General features: G+C 41.4%; 1 pseudogene; it reads left to right on the top strand.

Moving 5' to 3' along the window:
- The first annotated feature begins 15,416 nt into the window (after window positions 1-15,416).
- On the top strand, window positions 15,417-15,824 carry Gm48856 (annotated as a pseudogene).
- Window positions 15,825-23,706: the final 7,882 nt, after the last annotated feature.

Here is a 23,706-nt window from a genome sequence, read left to right on the forward strand (position 1 = left end):
GCATAAGAACAATTTTGAACTTATCTTTAGGGTTATGATTGTCAATTTTATTTAAAATGATGCTATGCAATAGATCAAATATTAATATTCTATAACAATCAATTACTGTTTTGAACAAGGAACAGACACTTAGGTTCTTTTTTTTTGTGATTTTTTTTTCCATTTTTTATTAGGTATTTCGCTCATTTACATTTGCAATGCTATACCAAAAGTCCCCCATAGCCACCCACCCCCTCTCCCCTACCCACCCACTCCCCTTTTATGGCCCTGGCGTTCCCCTGTACTGGGGCATATAAAGTTTGCGTGTCCAATGGGCCTCTCTTTCCAGTGATGGCCGACTAGGCCATCTTTTGATGCATATGCAGCTAGAGTCAAGAGCTCCGGGGTACTGGTTAGTTCATAATGTTGTTCCACCTATAGGGTTGCAGATCCCTTTAGCTTCTTTGGTACTTTCTCTAGCTCCTTCATTGGGGGCCATGTGATCCATCCAATAGCCGACTGTGAGCATCCACTTCTATGTTTGCTAGGCCCAGGCATACTCTGACAAGAGACAGCTATATCAGGGTCCTTTCAGCATAATCTTGCTAGTGTATGCAATGGTGTCAGCATTTGGAAGCTGATTATGGGATGGATCCCCGGATATGCTAGTGTCTACATGGTCCATCCTTTTATCTCAGCTCCAAACTTTGTCTCTGTAACTCCTTCCAAGGGTGTTTTGTTCCCACTTCTAAGGAGGGGCATAGTGTTCACACTTCAGTCTTCATTTTTCTTGAGTTTCATGTGTTTAGGAAATTGTATCTTATATCTTGGGTATCTTAGGTTTTGGGCTAATATCCACTTATCAGTGAGTACATATTGTGTGAGTTCCTTTGTGAATGTGTTACCTCACTCAGGATGATGCCCTCCAGGTCCATCCATTTGGCTAGGAATTTCATAAATTCATTCTTTTTAATAGCTGAGTAGTACTCCATTGTGTAGATGTACCACATTTTCTGTATCCATTCCTCTGTTGAGGGGCATCTGGGTTCCTTCCAGCTTCTGGCTATTATAAATAAGGCTGCTATGAACATAGTGGAGCATGTGTCCTTCTTACCAGTTGGGGCATCTTCTGGATATATGCCCAGGAGAGGTATTGCTGGATCCTCCGGTAGTACTATATCCAGTTTTCTGAGGAACCGCCAGACTGATTTCCATAGTGGTTGTACAAGCCTGCAATCCCACCAACAATGGAGGAGTGTTCCTCTTTCTCCACATCCATGCCAGCATCTGCTGTCACCTGAATTTTTGATCTTAGCCATTCTGACTGGTGTGAGGTGGAATCTCAGGGTTGTTTTGATTTGCATTTCCCTGATGATTAAGGATGTTGAGCATTTTTTCAGGTGCTTCTCTGCCATTCGGTATTCCTCAGGTGAGAATTCTTTGTTCAGTTCTGAGCCCCATTTTTTAATGGGGTTATTTGATTTTCTGAAGTCCACCTTCTTCAGTTCTTTATATATGTTGGATATTAGTCCCCTATCTGATTTAGGATAGGTAAAGATCCTTTCCCAATCTGTTGGTGGTCTTTTTGTCTTATTGACGGTGTCTTTTGCCTTGCAGAAACTTTGGATTTTCATTAGGTCCCATTTGTCAATTCTTGATCTTACGGAGCAAGCCATTGCTGTTCTGTTCAGGAATTTTCCCCCTGTACCCATATCTTCAAGGCTTTTCCCCACTTTCTCCTCTATAAGTTTCAGTGTCTCTGGTTTTATGTGAAGTTCCTTGATCCACTTAGATTTGACCTTAGTACAAGGAGATAAGTATGGATCGATTCGCATTCTTCTACATGATAACAACCAGTTGTGCCAGCACCAATTGTTGAAAATGCTGTCTTTCTTCCACTGGATGGTTTTAGCTTGCTTGTCGAAGATCAAGTGACCATAGGTGTGTGGGTTCATTTCTGGGTCTTCAATTCTATTCCATTGGTCTACTTGTCTGTCTCTATACCAGTACCATGCAGTTTTTATCACAATTGCCCTGTAGTAAAGCTTTAGGTCAGGCATGGTGATTCCACCAGAGGTTCTTTTATCCTTGGGAAGAGTTTTTGCTAACCTAGGTTTTTTGTTATTCCAGATGAATTTGCAAATTGCTCCTTCTAATTCGTTGAAGAATTGAGTTGGAATTTTGATGGGGATTGCATTGAATCTGTAGATTGCTTTTGGCAAGATAGCCATTTTTACAATGTTGATCCTGCCAATCCATGAGCATGGGAGATCTTTCCATCTTCTGAGATCTTCTTTAATTTCTTTCTTCAGAGACTTGAAGTTTTTATCATACAGATCTTTTACTTCCTTAGTTAGAGTCACGCCGAGATATTTTATATTATTTGTGACTATTGAGAAGGGTGTTGTTTCCCTAATTTCTTTCTCAGCCTGTTTATTCTTTGTGTAGAGAAAGGCCATTGACTTGTTTGAGTTAATTTTATATCCAGCTACTTCACCAAAGCTGTTTATCAGGTTTAGGAGTTCTCTGGTGGAATTTTTAGGGTCACTTATATATACTATCATATCATCTGAAAAAAGTGATATTTTGACTTCCTCTTTTCCAATTTTTATCCCCTTGATCTCCTTTTGTTGTCGAATTGCTCTGGCTAATACTTCAAGTACTATGTTGAAAAGGTAGGGAGAAAGTGGGCAACCTTGTCTAGTCCCTGATTTTAGTGGGATTGCTTCCAGCTTCTCTCCATTTACTTTGATGTTGGCTACTGGTTTGCTGTAGATTGCTTTTATTATGTTTAGGTATGGGCCTTGAATTCCTGATCTTTCCAAAACTTTTATCATGAATGGGTGTTGGATCTTGTCAAATGCTTTTTCTGCATCTAACGAGATGATCATGTGGTTTTTGTCTTTGAGTTTGTTTATATAATGGATTACATTGATGGATTTTCGTATATTAAACCATCCCTGCATCCCTGGAATAAAACCTACTTGGTCAGGATGGATGATTTCTTTAATGTGTTCTTGGATTCGGTTAGCGAGAATTTTATTAAGGATTTTTGCATCGATATTCATAAGAGAAATTGGTCTGAAGTTCTCTATCTTTGTTGGATCTTTCTGTGGTTTAGGTATCAGAGTAATAGTGGCTTCATAAAATGAGTTGGGTAGAGTACCTTCTACTTCTATCTTGTGAAATAGTTTGTGCAGAACTGGAATTAGATCTTCTTTGAAGGTCTGATAGAACTCTGCACTAAACCCATCTGGTCCTGGGCTTTTTTTGGCTGGGAGACTATTAATAACTGCTTCTATTTCTTTAGGGGATATGGGACTGTTTAGAAGGTCAACTTGATCCTGATTCAACTTTGGTACCTGGTATCTGTCCAGAAATTTGTCCATTTCGTCCAGGTTTTCCAGTTTTGTTGAGTATAAGCTTTTGTAGAAGGATCTGATGGTGTTTTGGATTTCTTCAGGATCTGTTGTTATGTCTCCCTTTTCATTTCTGATTTTGTTGATTAGGATTTTGTCCCTTTGCCCTCTAGTGAGTCTAGCTAAGGGCTTATCTATCTTGTTGATTTTCTCCAAGAACCAACTCCTCGTTTGGTTAATTCTTTGAATAGTTCTTCTTGTTTCCACTTGGTTAATTTCACCCCTGAGTTTGATTATTTCCTGCCGTCTACTCCTCTTGGGTGAATTTGCTTCCTTTTTTTCTAGAGCTTTTAGATGTGTTGTCAAGCTGCTAGTATGTGCTCTCTCCCATTTCTTCTTGGAGGTACTCAGAGCTATGAGTTTCCCTCTTAGAAATGCTTTCATTGTGTCCCAAAGGTTTGGGTACGTTGTGGCTTCATTTTCATTAAACTCTAAAAAGTCTTTAATTTCTTTCTTTATTCCTTCCTTGACCAAGGTATCATTGAGAAGGGTGTTGTTCAGTTTCCACGTGAATGTTCCTTTCCATTCTTAATGTTGTTATTGAAGATCAATCTTAGGCCATGGTGGTCTGATAGGATACATGGGACAATTTCAATATTTTTGTATCTGTTGAGGCCTATTTTGTGACCAATTATATGGTCAATTTTGGAGAAGGTCCCGTGAGGTGCTGAGAAGAAGGTATATCCTTTTGTTTTAGGATTAAATATTCTGTAGATATCTGTCAGGTCCATTTGTTTCATAACTTCTGTTAGTTTCACTGTGTCCCTGTTTAGTTTCTGTTTCCACGATCTGTCCATTGATGAAAGTGGTGTGTTGAGGTCTCCCACTATTATTGTGTGAGGTGCAATGTGTGCTTTGAGCTTTACTAAAGTGTCTTTAATGAATGTGGCTGCCCTTGCATTTGGAGCGTAGATATTCAGAATTGAGAGTTCCTCTTGGAGGATTTTACCTTTGATGAGTATGAAGTGTCCCTCCTCGTCTTTTTTGATAACTTTGGGTTGGAAGTCGATTTTATCCGATATTAGAATGGCTACTCCAGCCTGTTTCTTCAGACCATTTGCTTGGAAAATTGTTTTCCAGCCTTTCACTCTGAGGTAGTGTCTGTCTTTTTCCCTGAGATGGGTTTCCTGTAAGCAGCAGAATGTTGGGTCCTGTTTGTGTAGCCAGTCTGTTAGTCTATGTCTTTTTATTGGGGAATTGAGTCCATTGATATTAAGAGATATTAAGGAAAGGTAATTGTTGCTTCCTGTTATTTTTGTTGTTAAAGTTGGCATTCTGTTCTTGTGGTTGTCTTCTTTTAGGTTTGTTGAGGGATTATCTTCTTGTTTTTTTCTAGGGCGTGGTTCCCGTCCTTGTATTGGTTTTTTTCTGTTATTATCCTTTGAAGGGCTGGATTCGTGGAGAGATAATGGGTGAATTTAGTTTTGTCGTGGAATACTTTGGTTTCTCCATCTATGGTAATTGAGAGTTTGGCTGGGTATAGTAGCCTGGGCTGGCATTTGTGTTCTCTTAGTGTCTGTATAACATCTGTCCAGGCTCTTCTGGCTTTCATAGTCTCTGGTGAAAAATCTGGTGTAATTCTGATAGGCTTGCCTTTATATGTTACTTGACCTTTTTCCCTTACTGCTTTTAGTATTCTATCTTTATTTAGTGCATTTGGTGTTCTGATTATTATGTGTCGGGAGGAATTTCTTTTCTGGTCCAGTCTATTTGGAGTTCTGTAGGCTTCTTGTATGTTCATGGGCATCTCTTTCTTTAGATTTGGGAAGTTTTCTTCAATAATTTTGTTGAAGATGTTTGCTGGTCCTTTGAGTTGAAAATCTTCATTCTCATCCACTCCTATTATCCGTAGGTTTGGTCTTCTCATTGTGTCCTGGATTTCCTGGATGTTTTGAGTTAGGATCTTTTTGCATTTTCCATTTTCTTTGATTGTTGTGCCGATGTTCTCTATGGAGTCTTCTGCACCTGAGATTCTCTCTTCCATCTCTTGTATTCTGTTGCTGATGCTGGCATCTATGGTTCCAGATTTCTTTCCTAGGGTTTCTATCTCCAGCGTCGCCTCACTTTGGGTTTTCTTTATTGTGTCTACTTCCCTTTTTAGGTCTAGTATGGTTTTGTTCATTTCCATCACCTGTTTGGATGTGTTTTCCTGTTTTTCTATAAGGACTTCTACCTGTTTGGTTGTGTTTTCCTGTTTTTCTTTAAGGACTTGTAACTCTTTAGCAGTGTTTTCCTGTTTTTCTTTAAGGACTTGTAACTCTTTAGCAGTGTTCTCCTGTATTTCTTTAAGTGAGTTATTGAATTCCTTCTTTATGTCCTCTACCATCATCATGAGATATGCTTTTAAATCCAGGTCTACCTTTTCAGGTGTGTTAGGGTGTCCTGGATTGGGCGAAGTGGGCGTTCTGGGTTCTGATGATGGTGAGTGGTCCTGGCTTCTGTTAGTAGGATTCTTACGTTTACCTTTCGCCATCTGGCAATCTCTGGAGTTAGTTGTTATAGTTGTCTTTGTTAAGAGATTGTTCCTCTGTTGATTTTGTTACCCTCTATCAGCAGGCGTGGGAGACAAGCTCTCTTCTCTGAGTTTCAGTGGTCATAGCAGTCTCTGTAGGCAAGCTCTCCTCTTTCAGGGAAGGTGTACAGTTATCTGGTGTTTGGACCTCCTCCTGGCTGAAGGTGAAGGCCCAAAACAGGATCTTTCCCAGAAGCTGTGTTGCTTTGGCCAGGAAGGTGGCCAGTTGTCTGGAGTCGAAGATGTCGCCGCCTGAGAAGCTCTGTGGCTCTTGTCCGGAAGGAGGCCGGCCGTCTGGAGCTGAGGATGGCGCTGCCTCAGAAGTTCTGTGGCTCTTGCCGGGAAGGTGGCTGGTTGTCTGGAGCTGAAGATGGCGCCGCCCAGAAGCTCTGCGACTCTCGTCCGTCCCAGAAACGGCTGGCACTCTGTATTCCACACGGTCACCCGTGCAGCCTGCCCTCCGCGGAGTCCCGGAGCCAAGAAGGCTCCCGCCGGCGCCTGTGCCACAAACCTCTCAGGCCTGGCAGACCCCCGTGCTCTCACCAGGAAGGTGGCCGGCTGTCTGGAGCTGAAGATGGCGCCGCCCAGAAGCTCTGCGACTCTCGCCCGTCCCAGAAACGGCTGGCACTCTGTATTCCACACGGTCACCCGTGCAGCCTGCCCTCCGCGGAGTCCTGGAGCCAAGAAGGCTCCCGCCGGCGCCTGTGCCACAAACCTCTCAGGCCTGGCAGACCCCCGTGCTCTCACCAGGAAGGTGGCCGGCTATCTGGAGCTGAAGATGGCGCCGCCCAGAAGCTCTGCCGACACTTAGGTTCTTAAGACACAATTTTTGTTATAGGTTTTCTGAAATATATGAATATATCTTACAATTCCTTATTAGCACCACAGCAGCCTTAATAGGATGTTAAAACTGTGCTTTGAGGTGAATGCCACCTCTGCCTAGCATGCCTCTGGCCCTTCTCCCAGGCCCAAGAGGCTGAGGCGGCCCAATCTGTTATAGGCCAGGAAGCCCGAGCGAGGGCAGCAGAGCACCCCCAGTCCTAATGGGAAAAATATGGCTACCCTCAGAGGGGACAGGCAGAGGCTCATGGGGGCAATGGCAAGCGCTGCCCTCTCCTGAGTTCCCCACAAAGGCACCCACTTTCTGGTGGCCTCCTGTGCCACCTCCACTCAGGGAAAGCTGCATAACCCATGGCCCTGCCCCGCAGCAGCCAGCAGCCAGCAGCCAGCAGCCAGCAGCCAGCAGCCAGCAGCCAGCAGCCAGCTAGCTCCATGTGGGCCAACGGTCTGCCGGGAGGAGAAGAAAAATGACTTTACAATAATGTTTTCTCTTGCCAAAGAATTGCTGTGGGCAAAGCTAATATTTAATTACCATTGATTATAATTGATAACAATATAAAAGCTTTCTTTATTTTCTGCAAAGCCTTTAGTTCTTTGCCAGTTAATTTGCATCTCACTTAATAGCACCTAACAAAAGCTTAAGTTCTCCTGTGGTGAGCTTAAGGTGAGGTCTTAGGCAATTAACATCTCCTGGAAGCTTTTGAAAATAAAATTTTGAAGCAAATCAGTTTTTCGTTCTAGATTTTCTGTACCACAATATTATAGTATAACTAAAACTCTAAGCATTAAAAAGATATTGCCTCTGAATCTTTTCTGGAGCAACAGCTACTCCCCAGACCTTAAAAGCTCCTTGTGTGCTTGTGTGAGAGCAAGGATTTAAAGTAAACTTCCTTTGAGAGGCATTAGCTAATAAAATACTTTCCACTTTGGAAACAATATACAATGAAAGATTCAAACTCTTAGCTTCTTGTATTGAAGCAGAGACTCTAAGAATTTTTCTTACATGAGGTAAGGCTATATAAGCCATACCTAGAGGCAAAATTTTCCAATGATTACAAGGTCACTAGAAGCAAGCTCTTTACAATTTTCCGGATGCAAAGGAAAAAACAAACTCTTAAATCTATAATAACTTTACATTAAGTAGGCAAGTCAAATCGCAATGCCCTGACAAATTCTACAGCCTGATTGACCTTTTATAAGCTTAGAATTTAACTTTATTTAGAACAATATCTGGGTAGATCTGCAAAGGTGCTCTTTTAGCTAAAAGGAATTTTCCCTGAAGGCAAGGAGAGGCAAGTCTCCAGAGCTTCCTTAGGCACCATTTGCAAGACAAAAGGAAGTCACACAAGCCACTCAGAGGCTACTCTGAGCTTAGTTCCTCTTGCTGTGAGGACAGATTTCAGAACTTTTAAGTTTCTTTTGCGATATTAGACTATAACTACAACCTCAGTGTCTTAGTTAGGGTTTTACTGCTGTGAACAGACACTATGACCAAGGCAAGTCTTATAAAAAACAACATTTAATTGGGGCTGGCTTACAGGTTCAGAGGTTCAGTCTATTATCATCAAGGTGGGAGCACGGCAGCATCCAGGCTGTCATGGTGCAGGCAGAGCTGAGAGTTTTACATCTTCATCCAAAACACTGCTAGTGGAAGACTGACCTTCAGGCAACTGGGGTGAGAGACTTAAGCTCACACCCATTGTGACACACCTACTCTAACCAGGTCACACCTATTCCTGTTATGCCTTTAATGCTCGAACCATATATTTTATATTTTGCCTTTCTAAGCTTGCTATGCTTGTTCAAACTTCTCTTTGTGAGACTTAACCAGAGAACAAAGTCTCTGCTGGGTTTTTTTGAAACTTCCTTTGTCAATGCAATTAATGCAATTAATCCAAGTCTCTTCACCTTAGCCTCATGCAGACTTTTCAGACAAGGGCAAAAAGTAGCCACATTCTTCACCAAAATACCACAAAAACGGTCTTTATGCCACAAACTGAAATTCTACTTCTTTGAAATCTCTTGGGCAATGTCAACACAGTTCAAATTACTCCCAGCAACAAAGTCTTCCATATTCCTACTAGGATGACCCATTAAGCCCCATTTAAAGCATTCCAATGAGTTCCAAATCCAAAAACCAAAAATCTGCATTCTTTCAAATAAAAGCATGGTCAGGCATATCACAGCAATACCCACTCCCAGTACCAACTTCTGTCTTAGGGTTTTACTGCTGTGAACAGACACCATGACCAAGGCAAGTCTTATAAAAAACAACATTTAACTGGGGCTAGCTTACAGGTTCAGAGGTTCAGTCTATTATCATCAAGGTGGGAGCACGGCAGCATCCAGGCTGTCATGGCGCAGGCAGAGCTGAGAGTTTTACATCTTCATCCAAAGACTGCTAGTGGAAGACTGACTTTCAGGCAACTGGTCTGAGAGTCTTAAGCCCACACCCACTGTGACACACCTACTCCAACCAGCTCACACCTATTCCAACAAGGCCACACTTCCAAATGGTGCCACTCCCTGGTCCAAGAATATACAAACCATCACACTTGGGAAAGCAAAACCCAATTTCAAAACAATTTATCACCTTAGAATAAACATCAAAACTTCACTATCACATTGCAAAATTTGGCTGCCAATTTATACCTATGAATGAATGACAGTGCAAGTTTCAATGCTTCATTAAAGAGATATTGCTTTAAATCTTATCTTTAATTCTACTTTCTAGGATAAGAATCACATTAAGTATTATCTCAACTAGTAGTATCCTAAGAGGCCCAGCCTCTTGGCCTGCCTTATGCCACGTGTTTGAAAGACTCCAAACCTGAGTTACCAATTTAAAGCTAACTTTCTAGTAACCAGTGTTACACCTTTTTGATCATACCCAATAACTTATAAGCTAATAGTCTTGTGATGAAGACACGCAGAGCATATTACACATCTAAGACCAATAAAAAAAAACAAATGAAGTGGCTACACGAGTCTAATAAATTTAGACCAATCAAAGAATTTCAATTTTTCTAGCTATAAGTATAAGATAAAAAACACCTTGTCCTAGCTAAATGCAATAATCACGGTTGCAGAGAACCCTCCAGGAAAAAACCATCTATCAGCATTTTTGCCCAAAAACCAAGAGGCTGCAGACACCCTTTCTTTGAGAGCAGCTTTTCCAGCAGTGGCTCCCCTGCTGTGCCTGATCCTGGCTAAAGCTTGTGGCCACTCTCTTGCTGAACCAGCAGATAAAGTTTTAGCCATCTTTATTTTCCAACATGAAACACAGAATATTCAGTCATTCAGACAACTAGGCATGGACACACATGGATTGAACACGTGAACTGACCGGTGCACCAGACATTAGATTAGATGTCAGACAACACAGAGAGGTCAGAGAACTTCTACTGTATGGGCTAGAGAGAAAAAGGCAGGCATTCCCCGAAATTTCTCTCTTCCTCTGGGAGAGTTTCAAAATCCATTTTCCTCTATATTATTTTATTATTACAAACCCTGTTTCTGCCCCCTGATGCAGCTCCCGTCTGCGGACATCCACCTAATTATTTAAACCCTTTTTCCTCTCGCCTAAAGCAGTTTTTTTTAAAACTTCGGACAACTGCCTGATTAGTTCCTGGTTCGCTGCTGACCTAAGTGAATCCAGCATTGGGTTAGCACTGATTCCAACCTTAGCCCGTATCTTTCTGCACCTCTAGCAACACTTTACCTGTTGCTTCACCATGCCCCGATACGATTCTTTTCTTTTTCTTCCCTTGGAGCTCCATACTAAGCAGCGTTCCTCCAGAGTTTTTCTGACATTTCTCATGTCCCACGATCATATGCTAAACTGTTGAAAGCCAGCCTGCGGCTCACAAGAAACGGGTACACCTGGGAGGGAAGCTGGATCTGAAAAAAGCGGGGAAACTAGGTGGTTGGGAGAAAAATAGAGCCAAGACAAGGTTCCTGATCAAGGCTCAAATGTTTAATGGCAAATGTGCTTATAAAGGGGGGGGGGGCATTCCTGCCAATTCATCCTTGGAGCCTCAAACCAGCTGCAGGTGACAACGTGCAGGATAGCGTGTAGTCTCCGGAATAGCTCAGGGGCCTCTCAGATTGAGGAACAGTGGCAGTGGCTGAGCAATAGAGTGACTAGGGAGGAAGGCTTCACCCTAGGTAATCCCCTTAGTGGCAGCAAGGTCAAGGTCTGGCTCAACCTGCTTCAGGCTGGGGGGAGATTACACCCTTTCCTAGTTTCCCTTCAGAAAATCAGCTATTCACACCCCCTCCCCCTGCTCCCCAAACCAACCACTCCTAATTCCTGGCCCTGGCATTCCCCTATACAAGGGCATAGAACCTTCACAGGACCAAGTGCCTCTCCTCCTTTAATGACCTACTAGATCATCCTCTGCTACATATGCAGCTAGAGCCACGAGCCCCTCCATATGTTCTCTTTATTTGATGGTTTAGTTCCAGGGAACTCTGGGCATACTGGTTAGTTCATACTCTTGTTCCTCCTAGAGGGCTGCAAACCCCTTCAGCTCCTTGGATATTTTCTCCAGCTCTTTTATTGGAGATGCTGTGCTCTGTTCAATGGATGACTGTGAGCATCCACTTCTGTATTTGCCAGGCACTGGCAAAGCCTCTCAGGACACAACTATATCTGGCTCCTGTCACCAAGCTCTTGGTGGCATCTGCAATTATGTCTGGATTTGGTAGTTGTTTATGGGATGGGTCCCAAGGTAGGTCAGTCAGTGAGTGGTCAATCCTTCAGACTCTGCTCCACACTTTGTCTCTGTAACAACTTCCAAATATCCACACTTTGGTCTTCCTTCTTCTTGGGTTTCCAGTGTTTTGCAAATTGTATTTTAGGTATTCTGAGCTCTGGGCTCATATGAACTTATCAGTGAGTGCACACCATGTGTGTTCTTTTGTGATTGGGTTACCTCACTTAAAATGATATTATCCAAATCCATCCATTTGTCTAAGAATTTCAAGAATTTATTGTTGGAACACCTGTTGGTTGCATTTTGGTCTTATTGACAGGGACATCTATGTTCTTTCCAGATTCTGGCTATTATAAATAAGGCTGCTATGAACATAGTAGAGAATGTTTCTTTCTTACCAGTTGGAACATCTTCTGGATATATGCCCAGGAGAGGTATTGCGGGATCCTCTGGTAGTACTATGTCCAGTTTTCTGAGGAACCACAAGACTGATTTCCAGAGTGGTTGTATAAGCTTGCAATCCCACCAACAATGGAGGAGTGTTCCTCATTCTCCACATCCTCGCCAGCATCTGCAGTCACCTGAATTTTTTATCTTAACCATTCTGACTGGTGTGAGGCGGAATCTCAGGGTTGTTTTGATTTGCATTTCCCTGATGATTAAGGATGCTGAACATTTTTTCAGGTGCTTCTCTGCCATTCCGTATTCCTCAGGTGAGAATTCTTTGTTTAGCTCTAAGCCACATTCTTTAATGGGGTTATTTGATTTTCTGGAGTTCAATTTCTTGAGTTCTTTATATATGTTGGATATTAGCCCCCTATCTGATTTAGGATAGTTAAAGATCATTTCCCAATCTGTTGGTGGCATTTTTGTCTTATTCACGGTGTCTTTTGCCTTGCAGAAGCTTTGCAATTTTATGAGGTCCCATTTGTTGATTCTCGATCTTACAGCACAAGCCATTGCTGATCTATTCAGGAATTTTTACCCAATACCCATATCTTCGAGGGTTTTCCCTACTTTCTCCTCTATAAGTTTCAGTGTCTCTGGTTTTATGTGGAGTTCCTTAATCCACTTAGATTTGACCTTAGTACAAGGATATAAGAATGCATCAATTCTCATTCTTCTACATGATAACCACCAGTTGTGCCAGCCCCATTTGTTGAAAATGCTGTCTTTTTTCCACTGGATAGTTTTTGCTCCCTTGTCAAAGATCAAGTGATCATAGGTGTGTGGGTTCATTTATGGGTCTTCAATTCTATTTCATTGGTCTACTTATCTGTCGCTATACCTGTACATGAAGTTTTTATCACAATCGCACTGTAGTACAGTTTGAGGTCAAACATGATGATTCCACCAGAGGTTCTTTTATTGTTGAGAATGGTTTTTGCTATTCTAGATTTTTTGTTGTTCCAGATGAATTTGCAAATTGCCCTTTCGAATTCGTTGAAAAATTGAATTGGAATTTTAGTAGGGATCGCATTAAATCTGTAGATTGCTTTTAGCAAGAGAGCCATATTTACTATATTTATCCTGCCAATTCATGAGCAAGGGAAATCTTTCCATCTTCTGAGCTCTTCTTTGATTTCTTTTTTCATAGACTTGAAGTTCTTCTCATACAGATCTTTCACTTCCTTAGTTAGAGTCACACCAAGGTATTTTATATTATTTGTAACTATTGAGAAGGGTGTTGTTTGCCTAATTTCTTTCTCAGCCTGTTTATTCTTTGTGTAGAGAAAGGCCATTGACTTGTTTGAGTTAATTTTATATCCAGCGACTTCACTGAAGGTGTTTATAAGGTTTAAGAGTACTCTGGTGGAATTTTTAGGGTCACTTATATATACTATCACATCATCTGCCAAAAGTGATATTTTGACTTCTTCTTTTCCAATTTGTATCCCCTTGGTCTCCTTTTGTTGTCGAATTGCTCTGGCTAGGAATTCAACTACAATGTTGAATAGGTAGGGAGAAAGTGGGCAGTCGTATCTAGTCCCTGATTTTAGTGGGATTGCTTCCAGCTTCTCACCATTTACTTTGATGTTGGCTACAGGTTTGCTGTAGATTGTTTTAATCATATTTAGGTATGGGCCTTGAATTCCTGATCTTTCCAAGACTTTTATCATGAATGGGTGATGGATTTTGTCAAATGCTTTCTCATCTAATGAGGTGATCATGTGGTTTTTGGCTTTGAGTTAGTTCATATAATGGATTACATTGATGGATTTCCGTATATTAAACCATCCCTGCATCCCTGTGATGAAGCCTACTTGGTCAGGATGGATGACTGTTTTAATGTGTTCTTGGATTCCGTTAGCAAGAATTTTATTGAGTATTTTTGCATCGATATTCATAAGGGAAATTGGTCTGAACTTCTCTATCTTTGTTGGTTCTTTCTGTGGTTTAGGTATCAGAGTAATTGTGGATTCATAGAATGAGTTGGGTAGAGTACCTTCTACTTCTATTTTGTGAAATAGTTTGTGCAGAATGAATTAGATCTTCTTTAAAGGTCTGATAGAACTCTGTACTAAACCCATCTTATCCTGGGCTTTTTTTTTGGTCAGGAGACTATTAATGAGTGTTTCTATTTCTTTAGGGGATTTGAGACTGTTTAGATCGTTAACTTGATCCTGGCTTAACTTTGGTACCTGGTATCTGTCTAGAAATTTGTCCATTTCATCCAGGTTTTCCAGTTTTGTTGAGTAAAGCCTTTTGTAGAAGGATCTGATGGTGTTTTGGATTACTTCAGGGTTTGTTGTTATGTCTCCCTTTTCATTTCTGATTTTGTTAATTAGGATGCTGTCCCTGTGCCCTCTCATGAGTCTGGCTAAGGGTGTATCTATCTTGTTGATTTTCTCAAAGAACCAGCTCCTCGATTGGTTGATTCTTTGAATAGTTCTTTTTGTTTCCACTTGGTTGATTTCGCCCCTGAGTTTGATTATTTCCTGCCATCTACTCCTCTTGGGTGAACTTGCTTCCTTTTGTTCTAGAGCTTTTAGGAATGTTGTCAAGCTGCTAGTGTGTGCTCTCTCTAGTTTCTTTTTGGAGGCACTGAGAGCTATGAGTTTCCCTCTTAGAAATGCTTTCATAGTGTCCCATGAGTTTGGGTATGTTGTGGCTTCATTTTTATTAAACTCTAAAAAGTCTTTAATTTCTTTCTTTATTCCTTCCTTGACCAAGGTATCATTAAGAAGAATGTTGTTCATTTTACATGTGAATGTCAGGTTTCCAATATTTATGTTGTTATTGAAGATCAGTCTTAGTCCATGGTGGTCTGATAGGATGCATGGGACAATTTCAATATTTTTGTATCTGTTAAGGCCTGTTTAGTGACCAATTGTATGGTCAATTTTGGAGAAGGTGACATGAGGTGCTGAGAAGAGGGTATATCCTTTTGTTTTAGGATAAAATGCTCTGTAGATATCTGTTAAGTCCATTTGTTTCATAACTTCTGTTAGTTTCACTGTGTCCCTGTTTAGTTTCTGTTTCCATGATCTGTTCATTGATGAAAGTGGGGTATTGAAGTCTCCCACCATTATTGTGTGAGGTGCAATATGTGCTTTGAGCTTTACTAAAGTTTCTTTAATGAATGTGGCTGCCCTTACATTTGGAGCACAGATATTCAGAATTGAGAGTTCCTCTTGGAGGATTTTACCTTTGATGAGCATGAAGTGTCCCTCCTTGTCTTGTTTGATTACTTTGGGTTGGAAGTCGATTTTATTCGATATTAGAATGACTACTCCAGCTTGTTTCTTCATACCATTTGCTTGGAAAATTGTTTTCCAGTCTTTTACTCTGAGGTAGTGTGTGTCTTTTTCCCTGAGATGGGTTTCCTGTAAGCAGCAGAATGTTGGGTCCTGTTTGTGTAGCCGGTCTGTAGAGATTAAGAAAAAGTAGGCACTGTGTCTGTGAACTGAGTGAGCTGGTGTTGGAGTTCCAGGCGTGGGGTCGAGTATGTCTGGGCGAGGCAAGCAGGGCAGTAAGGTGCGTGCCAAGGCCAAGTCGTGCTCGTCACTCGCGGGCCTGTAGTTCCCTGTGGGCCGCGTTCACCGGCTGCTTTGGAAGGGCAACTACATGGAGCGCATGGGCGCGGGAGCGCACGTGTACCTGGCGGAAGTGCGAGATCCTGGAGTTGGCAGGTAACACAACAACATCCTCATCGACGAGGAGCTCAACAAGCTGCTGGGCCGTGTGACCATCGCGCAGGGCAGCGTCCTGCCCAATATCCAGGCCGTGCTGCTGCCCAAGAAGACGGAGAGCCAGAAGGTGAAGAGCAAGTGAACCCAACAGTCGGGTGCAGAGCCCGCCCGCCACAGTCCACAGCCAATAAAGTCGGTGAAAAGCGAAAAAAAAAAAAAAAAAGAGAGATTATGGAAAAGTAATTATGCTTCCTATTATTTTTGTTTTTAGAGTTGGCATTCTGTTCTTGTGGCTGTCTTCTTTTTGGTTTGTTGAGGAATTACTTTCTTGCTTTTTCTAGGGCATGTTTTCCATCCTTGTATTGGTTTTTTTTTCTGTTATTATCCTTTGAAGGACTGGATTCATGACAAGATAATGTGTGAATTTGGTTTTGTCATGGAATTCTTTGGTTTCTCCATCTATGGTAATTGAGAGTTTTGCTGGATATAGTAGCCTGGGCTGGCATTTGTGTTCTCTTAGGGTCTGTATAACATCTGTCCAGGATCTTCTGGCTTTCATAGTCTCTGGTGAAAAGTCTGGTGTAATTCTGATAGGCCTGCCTTTATATGTTACTTGAACTTTTTCCCTTACTGCTTTTAATATTCTATCTTTATTTAGTGCATTTGTTGTTCTGATTATTATGTGTCGGGAGGAATTTCTTTTCTGGTCCAGTCTATTTGGAGTTCTGTAGGCTTCTTGTATGTTCACGGGCATGTCTTTCTTTAGGTTTTGGAAGTTTTCTTCTATAATTTTGTTGAAGATATTTGCCCTCTCTTTAAGTTGAAAATCTTCATTCTCATCTACTACTATTATCTGTAGGTTTGGTCTTCTCATTGTGTCCTGGATTTACTGGATGTTTTGAGTTAGTATCTTTTTGCATTTTGTATTTGTTATGCCTATGTTCTCTATGGAATCTTCTGCACCTGAGATTCTCTCTTCTATCTCTTGTATTCTATTGCTGATGCTTGCATCTATGGTTCCAGATTTCTTTCCTAGGGTTTCTATCTCCAGTGTTGCCTTATTTTGGGTTTTCTTTATTGTGTCTACTTCCCTTTTTAGGTCTTGGATGGTTTTATTCAATTCCATCACCTGTTTGGTCGTGTTTATCTGCAATTCTTTAAGGGCTTTTTATGCTTCCTCTTTAAGGTCTTCTACCTGTTTAGCAGTGCTCTCCTGTATTTCTTTAAGTGAGTTATTGAAGTCCTTCTTGATGTCCTCTACCATCATCATGAGATAGGCTTTTAAATCAGGAACTGTCTTTTTGGGTGTGTTGGGGTGCCCAGGACTGGGTGGGGTGGGAGTGCTGCGTTCTGATTATGGTGAGTGGTCTTGGTTTCTGTTAGTAAGATTCTTATATTTGCCTTTTGCCTTCTGGTAATCTCCGAAGTTAGTTGTTGTAGTTGTTCTGGTTACATCTTGTTCCCCAGGTGTTTATGTTAGCCTCTATCAGCAGACCTGGGAGACTAGCTCTCTCCTGAGTTTGAGTGTTCAGAGTACTCTCTGCAGGCAAGTTCTCCTCTTGCAGGGAAGGTGCCCAGATATCTGGTGTTCAAACCTGCCTCCTGACAGAAGTTGTGATCCACTCACAGAGGTCTTAAGATCTCGTGGAGGGTCCTATGTATACCTTGTGGGTGTCCTGAAACTCCATGCCCAAGGTAACCCGGTGCTGGCAGGGACCGGAAGGGACTTGTGCCCCTGATCATGTTGGGTTTTCTACTTCCATAATTAATGCAGTGTCAGGTCCCATGTGATTGTATTAGAGCAGCAGCTGTGTTCCACTCACCAGATGTCTTAAGATCCGGTAGCGGGTCTTGTGGGTAGCTTGCAGGTTTCAGGAGACTCTGCACCCAAGCTACGGGACTGGAAGGGACTTGTGCCCCTGATCAGGCCGGGTTTTCTGCTTCCCTAATTAATGCAGTCTCAGTTCCCGTACGATTTGATTAGAGCAGCAGCTGTGTTCCACTCACCAGAGGTCTTAAGATCCCGTGGCAGTTCTTGTGGGTAGCTTTGGGGTGTCCCGTCGGGAGGAATTTCTTTTCTGGTCCAGTCTATTTAGAGTTCTGTAGGCTTCTTGTATGTTCATGGTAGTGTCTTTCTTTAGGTTTGGGAAGTTTTCTTCTATAATTTTGTTGAAGATATTTGCTGGCCCTTTAAGTTGAAAATCTTCATTCTCATCTACTACTATTATCTGTAGGTTTGGTCTTCTCATTGTGTCCTGGATTTCCTGGATGTTTTGAGTTAGGATCTTTTTGCATTTTGCATTTTCTTTGATTGTTTTACCGATGTTCTCTATGGAATCTTCTGCACCTGAGATTCTCTCTTCCATCTCTTGTATTCTGCTGCTGATGCTTGCATCTATGGTTCCATATTTCTTTCCTAGGGTTTCTATCTCCAACATGGCCTCACTTTGTGTTTTCTTTATTGTGTCTACTTCCCTTTTTATGTCTAGTATGGTTTTGTTCATTTCCATCACCTGTTTGAATGTGTTTTCCTGTTTTTCTTTAAGGACTTTTACCTCTTTGGTTGTGTTTTCCTCTTTTTCTTTAAGGACTTGTACCTCTTTAGCAGTGTTCTCCTGTATTTCTTTGAGTTATTAAAGTCATTCTTGATCTACCATCATCATGAGATATGCTTTTAAATCCGGTGTGATTTTTGGGTGTGTTGGAGTACCCAGGTCTGGCTGAGGTGGGAGTGCTGGGTTCTGATGATGGTGAGTTGTCTTGGTTTCTGTTAGTAAGATTCTTACGTTTGCCTTTCGCCATCTGGTAATCTCTGGAGTTAGTTGTTATAGTTGTCTCTGGTTAGAGCTTGTTCCTCTCATGATTCTGTTAGCCTCTATCAGCAGACCTGGAAGACTAGATCTCTCCTGACTTTCAGTGGTTAGAGCACTCTCTGCAGGCAAGTGCTTCTCTTGCAGGGAAGGTGGACAGATATCTGGCTTTGAGACCTGCCTCTTGGCAGAAGATGAAGGCCCGAAACAAGGCTTGTCCCAGAATCTGTATAGCTTCTGTAGTCCACACTCTCACCTGCGCAGAGTAGTCTCAGCAGGATCCGGGAACTAAGATGTCTCCCCAGGATGCTGTGGCAAAGCCTTCCCAGGCGGGCCAGACACCCCTCCTCTGGCAGGGAGGGTGCCTGGATGTCTGGAGTCTGAAAAGTTGTCTGTCCCTGAAGCTCTTTGGCTTCTGCCTATCCCAGAAGCTGTTAGCCTCTGCAGTCCACACTCTCACCTGCGCTGACCAGTCTTGGAGTATCCGGGAACCCAAGATGGCTCCCCCAGATGCTGTGGTAAAGCCCTCCCGGCATACTTTGAGCTTTACTAAAAAGTTTCTTTAATGAATGTGGATGCCCTTGCATATGATACATGTTCAGAACTGAGAGTTCATCTTGGTGGATTTTATCTTTGATGAATATGAAATTACCCTCCTTGTCTTTTTTGATAACTTTGGGTTGAAAGTCAATTTTATTCAATATTAGAATGGCTACTACAGGTTGTTTCTTGGGACTATTTGCTTGGAATATTGTTTCCCAGCCTTTTACTCTGAAGTAGTCTCTGTCTTTGTCCATAAGGTAGTTTCCTGTATACAGCAAAGTGTTGAGTACTATTTATGTAACCAGTTTGTTAGCCTATGTCTTTTTATTGTGGAATTAAGTACATTGATAATAACGAAAAGTCATTGTTTTTTCCTGTTGTTTTTGTTGTTAGAGTTAGAATTCTGTTCATGTGGCTATCTTCTTTTAGGTTTGATGAAAGATTATTTTCTTTTTCTAGAGCATACTACTTGTGCTGGAGTTTTCCCTTTATTATCCTTGAAGGGCTGAATTTGTGGAAAGATAGTGTGTAATTTTGGTTTTGTTATGGAATACCTTGGTTTCTACATCTATGGTAATTGAGAGTTTTGCTGGGTATAGTAGCCTGTGCTGGCCCTTGTGTTCCCTTAGGGTCTTATGACACCTGCCCAGTATCTTCTGGTAGTCTCTGGGGAAAAGTCAGGTGTAATTCTGATAGGTCTGCCCTTTATATGTTAGTTGACCTTTTTCCCTTACTGCTTTTAATATTCTTTCTTTTTTTGTGTGCATTTGGTGTTTTGATAATTATGTGACAGTAGGAATTTCTTTTCTGGTTGAGTGTATTTGGAGTTCTGTAGACTTCTTGTATGTTCATGGGCATCAGTTTCTTTAGGTTAGGGAAGTTTTCTTTGTTTTGTTTGTTTGTTGTTTTTTTTTTCACTTTTTATTAGATATTTTCTTCACTTACATTTCAAGTGCTATCCCAAAATTCTGCTCTACCCTCCCACCACCCTGATCCCCAAGCCACTCACTTCTGGCCCTGGCAATCCCCTGTATGGTGGCATATGATCTTTGCAAGACCAAGGGCCTCTCCTCTCATTGATTGCCAACTAGGCCATCCTCTGCTACATATAAAACTAGAGACACAGTTCTGTGGTGTACTGGTTAGTTCATATTGTTAATCCTCCTATAGGGTTGCTGACCCCATTAGCTCCTTGGGTACTTTCTCTAGCTCCTTCTTTAGGGGATCTGTGTTCCATCCAATAGATGACTGTGAGCATCCACTTCTGTATTTGCTGGCACTGGCAGAGTCTCTCAAGAGATACCTATATCAGGGTCCTGTCAGCCAAATCTTGCTGGTATATGCAATAGTGTCTGGGTTTGATGGTTGTGTATGGGTTGGATTCTATAATTTTGTTGAAGATATTTACTGGCCCTTGGGAATCTTTACTCTCTTCTATACCTATTATCCTTAGATTTGGTCTTCTCATTGTTTCCTGGATTTCCTGGATATTTGGATTAGGATCTTTTTGCGTTTTGCATTTTCTTTGACTGTTGTGTCAAAGTTTTCTATGGTATCTTCTGTACCTGAGATTCTTTCTTCCATCTCTTGTATTCTGCTGGTGATGCTTGCATTAGGGCTCCTGACTTCTTTCCTTGGTTTTCTATCTCCAAAGTTGGCTCCCTTTGTGATTTATTTATTTCCATTTACTTCCATTTTTAGATCCTGGATGGTTTTGTTCAATTCTTTCACCTGTTTGGATGTGTCTTCCTGTAATTCCTTAAAGGACTTTTGTGGTTCCTCTTTAAGGGCTTCTAACTGTTTACCTGTCTTCTCCTGTATTTCTTTAAGGGAGACATTTATGTCCTTCTTGTAGTCTTCCATCATCATCATGAGAAGTGACTTTAGATCTATATCTTGCTTTTCTGGTGTGATGGTGTATCCAGGACTTGCTATGGTGAGAGAGCTAGATTCTGATGATGCCAAGTAACCTTGGTTTCTGTTGCTTCTGTTCTTATGCTTGCCTTCTACCATCTGATTATCTGAAGTGTTCCCTGCCCTCAATATATCTGATTGGAGCCTGCCCTTCCTATAATCCCAGTTGAGTCAGAACTTCTCAGAGTCCAGCTTTCTGTGTGATCCTGAGATTCTGTGATCCTGTGATGGGATCCTGGGTGAGTCAGAGTTCTTGGCAGTCAAGCTTTCTCTGAGACCCTGAGATCCTGGTATGACCAAGGTCCTGGGATCCTGGGATCCTGGGATTCTAAAGTCCTGAGTGTGTTGGAGCACTTGGATGTGGTACCTCCTTTGGGAACCATGGGACTGTCCACTGAGTTCGAAACCAAGGTAGGCCAGCACAGACTGGAAGGAACCCGAGCAACTGGTTGGAGGTGGGGTACAGGAGGGGGTTCCTGTGTCCCTGCTTCTGCTGGCCACAGCCACTCCTGGATATGTTGAAACAGATGTTGTGTTCCACTAACCAGTGATCCTAGGATCCTGGGCATGCTAGGGCACCTGGGCAGTGGAGAGTCCTCTGAGGACCATGGTACTGTCTGCTGAGTTCACACCCAAGATGGTTCATTGCTGGTGCTGACTGGAAGGCTAACTTGTGTTTTCTTTGTTGTTTCTATTCCCATGTTCAGGTATTGAATAGTTTTATTTATTTATTTCAACTTTTTGTTCTTTTGGGTCTTTCTTGGTTTGCTTTGAGGGATTTATTTTCTCCAATTTTTTTTATTACACTTTCCTCATTTTCTTAAGTGATTTGTTGATTTTTTTTCCTCTTTAAAAAATTCTTTCTTTTACTTAAAGTTGGCTTTAAGGTCTTTTTCCTGTGCATCAGGTCTCTTGGAATATTCACAGTTTGCTGTAGTAGAATAACTGTGATATGTTAATTACATATTGCCTTGGCTATTTTGATTGTCTTTGTATACTAGCATCTAGGAATCTTTATAAACATGATTGTTGTTCTAGATGCTCATTTCTGAGTTTCTCTTTGTTGGATGGGTATTTTGTTCCTTGGTTTCTGTTTCCTCTCTCTTCTTCTGGACAGTGTAGCCTATGGTTGATCAGAGTGTCTCTACCAGACTTGGGTAATTTCTGCACCTAGGTCATGGTAAAAAGAAGGGGATTAGGATAGGAGTAGGTTGGGCAGGTACTGAATGTCTACAAGAGGGCAGCCTACCTGGAGTTCTGCTTGCTAGATGGTCATGGTTCCTGGTCTAGCAGGGCCTCTTCACGGGAGTCAGGAACTGGGGCATAGTGACAAGGACGGGAAAGTAGACTTGAGATAGGATTGGTAGTGGTCAATGTCAGTGAGTGGATGGCCTACCTGGAGTTATGTTGTCTGGTATGGCCACTGACAGAGCTAGAACTTCAGCCCAAGTTAGGTGGCAGGGGATGTGGGCAGGGACACACAGACAAAAAGGGAGTCTAAGGTCCTAGAAACAAACTTCCAGCAACAGGCATAGGTCACATCATTTTTGGATTAATTTCTCTACTACAAATTATTAATATTTTACATATACAATGTAAAAATATCATATCTCTAATATTTAATTCAGTCTTTAGAAAATTCGGGCATTTTTATTAAGTAGCCATCTAAACTTCCAGAAGTTCAACTGTAATTTCAATAGGTTTGAACAGTTCAATCTCATTTTCTTTCTATTCCTTTGGCTAGAAACCTGCTAGTTGGTTTGTGTTATTTCATTTTAAAAAATTTGTGCTAAATCAACCATGTTTGCAATGGTAAACAAAGTATTTTAATTAATGAGCTACTTAACATGATTTACTAATTTTTTCTTTTCAGGATGAAAAATATGAAATAAATGTTGGAAAAATTGAAAATATCCTATCAGAAAATCAAATAATGAAAGTAATCTTTTTGACAGTGAAGGCTGATAAATTTTAAATCCATCATTTTTCATAATAGAAATGAATATATCAAGTTTCAAAATAGTAGGTTGAAAAATCCAACATTTATTTATAACCCAAACAATATGACTCATATATACAAAATAAACAATACACAAAAACCCAACTTTCTTAAAATATTTATATAGATGATTCTAATGAAGTCTCCAAATAATGACGGAGATAGAGTCCAACTGGCCATCTTTTCTCACATGCAAAGCTTCCAGTATTGAGACTGGGTTTTATTTCATTGACTTGTTGGCCAAAGGAGTTCCTATGCAAGCCATCAAACATCTGAGTCTATTTCCAAAACAATAAGTTGCTCTACACAGACTGACAGCAAGGCTCCATTTCTGAAGACAACACCCAGACAACACTTTGAACAAGGAGAGGTGAGCTGTTGATTACAGAGAACTGTCACTCCTGTGTTCTAGTTCCTTTAGAATGGAAAGATTCTCTTCAGCTACTAAAATAGAAATGTAAACCCCAATTCAGCCACAAACCCTGTGATTTACAATGCTGCCCTGCCTGCAAAACATGCTAAGGCAAAAGTGGCACAAAGCTTGTGCGAGTAACCAGTGTCTGATTTGACCTAAGGCTCTCTCAATAAGTTGGAATACAATAATACTCTCTACTGCTTGGGTGACCAAGAAAAAGAAACTAGCTATCCCATTGGCCCTGGGTAAAACCAAATACTAATAGTAGAGAGAGAGAGAGAGAAAGAGAGAGAGAGAGACAGAGAGACAGAGAGACAGAGAGACAGAGACAGAGAAAGACAGAGAGAGACAGAGAGAGACAGAGAGAGACAGAGAGAGATGATAAAATGAGTCTTAGTGATATTATGCAATACTCCTATATCAG

The sequence above is a fragment of the Mus musculus genome, chromosome 9 (assembly GCF_000001635.26).
Source record: "Mus musculus strain C57BL/6J chromosome 9, GRCm38.p6 C57BL/6J".
NCBI lineage: Eukaryota > Metazoa > Chordata > Mammalia > Rodentia > Muridae > Mus > Mus musculus.